The 7,349-nt window shown below is 44.9% G+C and overlaps 1 non-coding gene across 1 annotated transcript; it reads left to right on the forward strand.

Moving 5' to 3' along the window:
• The first annotated feature begins 5,894 nt into the window (after positions 1–5,894).
• LOC125542015 lies at positions 5,895–5,997 on the forward strand. Its single transcript, XR_007297800.1, has one exon. It is a non-coding gene; the product is annotated as a U6 spliceosomal RNA (small nuclear RNA).
• Positions 5,998–7,349: the final 1,352 nt, after the last annotated feature.

Genomic DNA, 7,349 nt, shown 5'->3' on the forward strand with positions numbered 1-7,349 from the left:
GCTCCTGCTAATCCACCATCGGTATCAACGAACGACCTGTCAACATTCAGCTTCACGCGGCCGGCTGGCGGGGCAGACCACTGGGCTGTGGCTGCATGTTGTGTTGTTGTATTTATCATTGTAGAACTATACCCAATCGGCGGCAGCACCATCTTCCCTTTGATGTTGTCAGTGGTTGGAAAATGATTGATGCATCGAAGAGATGCAGCATAGCTAATTAGAAATCTACAGGAAGCTTCAATTGGAGGTGGTAGCTTATGGTGTACTATTTCATTACGTACATACCAACTCCTCCACAGCACCATCAACACATGCATGCGATCATCTTCATTTAGCTTACACAGAAGATCAAAAAGCCACTCAGGGCCTGTATTCCTCACTGAAGCTAAGTCCGGCAATAGCCATTTTTCCTGCATGGCGTTCTGATACGTCTCCAACGTATCTATAATTTTTGATTGCTTCATGCTATATTATCTACTGTTTTGGACATTATTAGGCTTTATTTTCTACTTTTATATTATTTTTGGAACTAACCTATTAACTGGAGGCCCATCCCGGAATTGCTGTTTTTTGCCTATTTCAGTATTTTGGAGAACATAATATCAAACGGAGTCCAAACGGAATGAAACCTTCGGGAACGTGATTTTCTCATCAGATAAGACCCAGGAGACTTGGACCCTCCGTCAAGAAAGCCACGAGGCGGTCACGAGGGTGGAGGGTGCGCCCCCTAGGGCGCGCCCCTGCCTCGTGGGCCCCTCAAAGCTCCACCGACGTACTCCTTCCTCCTATATATACCTGCGTACCCCCAAACGATTGGGGACGGAGTCAAAAACCTAATTCCACTGCCGCAACTTTCTGTATCCACGAGATCCCATCTTGGGGCCTGTTCCGGAGCTCCGCCGGAAGGGGAATCGATCACGGAGGGCTTCTACATCATCATCCAAGCCCCTTCGATGAAGTGTGAGTAGTTTACTTCAGACCTATGGGTCCATACTTAGTAGCTAGATGGCTTCTTCTCTCTTTTTGAATCTCAATACAATGTTCTCCCCCTCTCTCGTGGAGATCTATTCGATGTAATCTTCTTTTTGCGGTGTGTTTGTTGAGACCGATGAATTGTGGGTTTATGATCCAGTCTATCTATAAATAATATTTGAATCTTCTCTGAATTCTTTTATGTATGATTGGTTATCTATGCAAGTCTCTTTGAATTATCAGTTTGGTTTGGCCTACTAGATTGGTTTTTCTTGCCATGGGAGAAGTGCTTAGCTTTGGGTTCAATCTTGTGGTGTCCTTTCTCAGTGACAGAAGGGGCAGCAAGGCACGTATTGTATTGTTGCCATCGAGGATAACAAGATGGTTTTTTTTATCATATTGCATGAAACTATCCATCTACACCATGTCATCTTGCTTAAGGCGTTACTCTGTTTTTAACTTAATACTCTAGATGCATGCTGGATAGCGGTCGATGAGTGGAGTAATAGTAGTAGATGCAGGCAGGAGTCGGTCTACTTGTCTCGGACGTGATGCCTATATACATGATCATACCTAGATATTCTCATAACTATGCTCAATTCTGTCAATTGCTCAACAGTAATTTGTTCACCCACCGTAGAATACTTATGCGCTTGAGAGAAGCCACTAGTGAAACCTATGGCCCCCGGGTCTCTTTCTATCATATCAATCTCCATCACTTTATTATTGCTTTGCTTTTACTTTGACTTTTACTTTTTACTTTGCATCTCTATACCAAAAATACCAAAAATATTATTTATCATCTCTATCAGATCTCACTTTCGTAAGTGACCGTGAAGGGATTGACAACCCCTAAGCGCGTTGGTTGCGTTAAGCTATTGTTTTTGTGTAGGTACGAGGGACTCGCATGTAGCCTCCTACTAGATTGATACCTTGGTTCTAAAAAACCGAGGGAAATACTTACGCTACTTTGCTGCATCATCCTCTCCTCTTCGGAGAAATCCAACGCAGTGCTCAAGAGGTAGCACGTTCCAGAAAGCAACAACCAATGGGCATCTACAGAATGTGTGGAACGTGTCCTCCGGTTCCATCGCACACAGCGGATAAAGGTCAGACACCTCAAGTGTCCGTGATTTTTTATTCACCCAAGTTGCCACTGAATTTGTGACCAAACGCCATGCAAAGATACGCACCTTTGGTGGAGCATGGCACCTCCATATAAGTGCCCAGACGACACGTCGTCCGTCCGGTGCCCTACTCGATGCGACTGTAGTCTGACGGTGAATCTCATCATATGATAGACGATAAACACTCCAGACTGTGAACGATCCAGAACGCTCAGGTGCCCAAGCGATAATATCTCTGTCCAACCATGGCACCACCTTGATCTTCATAATTTTCATGACATCTACTGACATGAAATGTTGATTAAGTAGTTGCACGTTCCAATTTTCTCGGTCGTCCAGGAGCTCGTTAACACGCCGAAGGCGGCAGCGCCCCTGGGGTGGTATTGGCAACCTCGCAAGTGGATGTGGTATCCACTGGTCACGCCAAATACGTATAGAAGCACCATCACCAATGCGCCAAATTAGACCTTTCTTGAGAAGCTCAAGACCGTGGACAATAGACTGCCATGTCTGGGATGGGCTGCCCGAAAAGACCGTATCTTCCAGACGTCCCGCCGGGTAATATATTGCTTTGAGCACCTGCGCACATAAACTGTCAGGGTAAGCAATAAGACGCCAAGCCTGTCTAGCCAGAAGTGCCTGATTGAAGAGTCTGAATTCACGGAACCCCATGCCGCCTTGCACTTTCGGTTTAATCAATGTATCCCATGCACGGCAATGTGTCTTCCTCTTCCCTTCCTTGGCCCCCACCAAAAAATGCGTACCATGTGAGTAAGATCATCACAAACACTCCGGGGCAAACGGAAAACCCCCATGATATATGTAGGTAGGGACTGCGCAACCGCCTTAATGAGAATTTCTTTGCCCCTTGTGACGTCGCTTCTCCCCATTGTAAGATACGCTTAGTAAGTTGCTCTTGTAGATTTTGAAACTTGCCCTTCGACATTCTACCAGATGGTGTGGGGAGACCGAGATACTTATCGTCGAATCCACCGTCTGAACCTGCAAGGTATGCACAACCTCCTGCTTGTCGTTGTCACCACAATATGGGCCAAATAAAATAGAACATTTCGCCGGGTTAATGAATTGTCCTGTGGTGCGCTCATAAATAGCCAGTGCATCTCCCACCTGGGTAGCTTCTTCCTGAGTAGCACGGAAGAACATTAATGTGTCGTCTGCGAATAGGAGGTGTGAGATACCTGGCGCCCTTGGGCACACATGAATAGGAGAAATCCTTCCTTGTCTGACTTTCTGTTTCAAAATAGCATCAAGTCCATCAGCTACGAACAAAAACAAAAACGGGGATATAGGGTCACCCTGCCGAAGTCCACGCGACGGTGCGAACGAATCTGAGAGGGCTCCATTTAGTTTAACACTATATCTCACCGAGCTTACACACGCCATAATCCACTGTATCCACCGGTGATGAAAACCCAACTGTTGCATCATTCGCTCCAGGAAATTCCAGTCTACCCTGTCATATGCCTTTGATAGGTCCATCTTGTAAGCACAAAAACTATTCTCCTGATTCCTTTCCTGTTTGATTGTATGCATACACTCAAAAGCTATGAAAGCAGTATCTGTAATAAGTCTACCAGGGACGAAGTCGCCCTGCTCAGGAGCAACAATAACATCAAGGAGAGGGCTCAAACGATTTACCAGACACTTGGAGATGACCTTGTAAACTACGTTACATAGACTGATTGGTCTGAACTCATTTAGCTTCTTTGGATTCGCAACCTTAGGAATAAGCACAATAGTAGTTGAGTTTACCTCATCCGGCATGTGTCCAGTCTCAAAGAACAACCTGACATCCACCATTACATCCTCTTTCATTAAAGCCCAATTCCGCTGAAAAAACCAAGCTGGAAATCCGTCTGGACCTGGGGCTTTTAGTGGCCCAATCTGGAACAACACATCGCCTATTTCCTTATCTGTGAATGGAGCACAAAGAGCAGTATTCATATCATCCGTTATTTTAGCTTGGAATAGATTCACTACCTCTTCTGGGTTGACGTTCGGATCAGCTGTAAATACTTGCATAAAATGGGTACGGGCCATATCCAACATCACGTTCTTATTAGTTTGCCAAACATCATTAGCATCCAATAGTCCTCGTACTGCATTCTTTCTGGCTCGCCACACCGCTTTTCTATGAAAAAACTTAGTGTTCCTGTCCCCCTCCTTGAGCCAAGCAATGCGCGAGCGCTGTAACCACAACATCTCCTCCCTGAATAAAAGTTCATTCATTTCGTCATGTGCTTCCTAATATCTGCCCTGTCCGCATTCATAAGCATCAGTTCCTCCAATCTTGATCTAGATTTCTCAAGTTGTCTTGTAACATTCCCATTTTTTTATTACTCCAAGTATGCAACTTACCCATCACATGGCCAAGAGCCTTTTGAACATCACTTAAGTTTCTTTTAGTTCCTGCTGCACCCCATGCTTCCGCCACTACCTCATTAAGAGCATGATCTCTTTCCCACATCAATTCATAACGGCGACATCGGCCTGGACGAGGGGCCGTATCCAAAATACATGAGACCAACACTGGACAATGGTCTGACGCTGATGAGACCAGATGACGTACAACAACATCAGCAAACATATCCCTCCAAGTATTAGTGGCCACTGCTCTGTCCAATCTCACCTGAACATTGGCTCTACCACCCCGCCTATTATCATAGGTAAAGGGATAACCCATGAAGCCCATATCAATCAGCCCACATGTTTCCAAAGCCTCTCTGAAACTCAACATCTGACCCGGTGCCCTTGGTGTTTCTGACATGTGTTCATAATCTCATATAGCTTCATTAAAATCGCCAACTAACATCCATGGAAGTGTACTGTGTCTTGACAACCTCCTCAAAGAGTCCCACATAAAATGTCTATTTTCCACTCGTGGCTCACATGTATTGTAGTATATTTTAATGAGATTTAATTGTATGAAACATAAATATTCAGAGCAATAATATGAGAAAAAATGATGTGATTTATTGTGTATTACTACTATATAGTTGTAAAATGTTCTTTTAAGCTCCGCAGTCCAGCATTTATTCATTCAGCAGAAGCATATCCGAATGCAAACTGCAATTCAGAAAGGCCATAATCATATCAATGTATGATACAGCACAACGATGTGTTGAAGAGTTTACAATACTGCTCGAATCCGTGGAAACTAGCGATCTAAACAAATAACTTTTAAAAAATCTACAATGTGGTTGCTTGCATATTGAGAGAAATACATTTGAAATATGTTTGTGAGAACTAACTATTAGTCATTGAAAAAAAAACTAACTATTATGGATATACAAAAGATTACAAACCTGAGCGATATAAAATTAAGCTACTCTATATGAATTCTTGATCACGAATGATCATGGAACAGAAGGAAAAATCCAGATCCTACTCCCTCCGTCCAATCCCAAGTACATCGAGAATGATCAGAGCCCTCCTTCGGCCGTGCAACACCGAGTTCGGGTAACTTTTGTTTTGAGAAGGACGAGTTCACGTAACCTTTTTTTTATGGAACGAGTTCACGTAACTTCAAACCTCGAATGCAGGTCTATTTTTTATGAGCAAAATCGAACGAGCGCCCTGCAGCTCGTCGGTCCCTTAAGTTGGGCCAATGGGCCAGCTGAGAAAGATCCAGTTTGCACGAGGATGCAGCCCACTTGCCCGTTTGGTGTGATTCCACGCCTCCGGTGCGCGTGGAGTCGTGGGGCGCAGCAGAGCACCCCTCTTTAGTACCACATCGCCCGGCAACAGACATTTCAACCAGTTTATAAGCCCCGCGCTCGCTGCTTGGTCTTTGATAAAATTGGAACGATATAGAGAAGATTAGCATGGCTCTTGCGCAAGGATGACATGCACAAATTGAGTAATGGTTCAATTTTTTTAAGATTTTGCGCACCGGTCCCTATCATCTTACAGACACGCCCCGGCCTTTCTCGTGTTCGCTTAAAATTTTGCACACTGGTCCCTGTATCTTACGTAGATGCCTAGGCCTTTCTCTGTTGCCTTTTTGCCCTTCATTTTTCCCTATGCAATAAGGTCCTTCCATCATTCACTTCTCTTCAATCAAGTCCCTTCACCTTGTATGTTCCTGGGTTTGCTGAGTTATTCGTTCTTTTATGGTTGTTGAATATTCTTCATTGTTTTTTACTAAATCATTTTAACACAGTTTTTTTCCTTGCAAAGAGTTATATCTATTTTTCACACAACAGAATCTAAGGTACGTTCCATAGAGAAAAAAGGAAATCTGAGGCACGTAAGGAGGAGATAGCTTGGTGTTCTGCCGTGCTCTTCTGGCTCGCCAACCGCTAGATTGGTTTCAATTTTAAGTGAAGGGCACAACTGCACGAGGAAGGAAGGCCTAGTCGCTCTGATCGCTGGTCTGAGTGTGTGCGTCGGCTCGCATATAGGAGAGGGAGAGGGACATACGAAGCGATCGAAGCAATTAGGCAATCTGGGCATAGCTGTACCCTCTTTCATTTTTTCCCCAAGGCCAATTGGGCCATTCGATTTCCATGGCGACATGTAAACATTTTTTTTCACAGAATAGTCCCATGCATGTTCACCTACAAAAATTCCCCATGACACATCCCGTCAAAGACAGACCAACTTTGCGTATATAATCACAACCATGAACTTGCGTACAACTCGTGAAATTCCTCGCGCAAACCACTTGTAAAACCCAAATCTTTTGGGGGAGTTGCCCCCACCATCTTGTTGTCGCCGTTCTTGATGACAGCACTGCCGTCCTAATAACTAAGCTGATCTCCTCGGCGAGCCTCGCAGCCTTGAAGCCCGAGGATAGAGCAGCTGTGAGGAGCAGTGATGACAAAGGTGGGAGAACACATGCACTTTGTCTTAGCATGTCGAGGTCATTGCCGATCTGCCTCACCCTCCTCCTCTTCGCCTTTTGCAATCTCCCTTGTCCCCCCCTCCTCTGCTCACACGAAGCAGACTTTCACCCTGCTTTATAGTTGAATGACACATGATGGCAAGGAATCCCTCAAAGAAGTAGGGCCTAGGAAAACAAATGGACAACACACATTGGAACGACGACATTGCCGAGCAAGAATGCGGGAGGGCATAAAGACTACACCACAACACGACTAACGTCACCGAGTTCCAGGGCCACGCCCTCAACAGGAAAACGACAAGAAGTGTTGTCGGAGCAAATAGCCATGGATAGCCTAGCCGGCTTCCCCTAGCCCTTCTGAAAAAATTACGAGCCCGTCCGGC

Source organism: Triticum urartu, chromosome 2, assembly GCF_003073215.2.
Source record: "Triticum urartu cultivar G1812 chromosome 2, Tu2.1, whole genome shotgun sequence".
Taxonomy (NCBI): domain Eukaryota; kingdom Viridiplantae; phylum Streptophyta; class Magnoliopsida; order Poales; family Poaceae; genus Triticum; species Triticum urartu.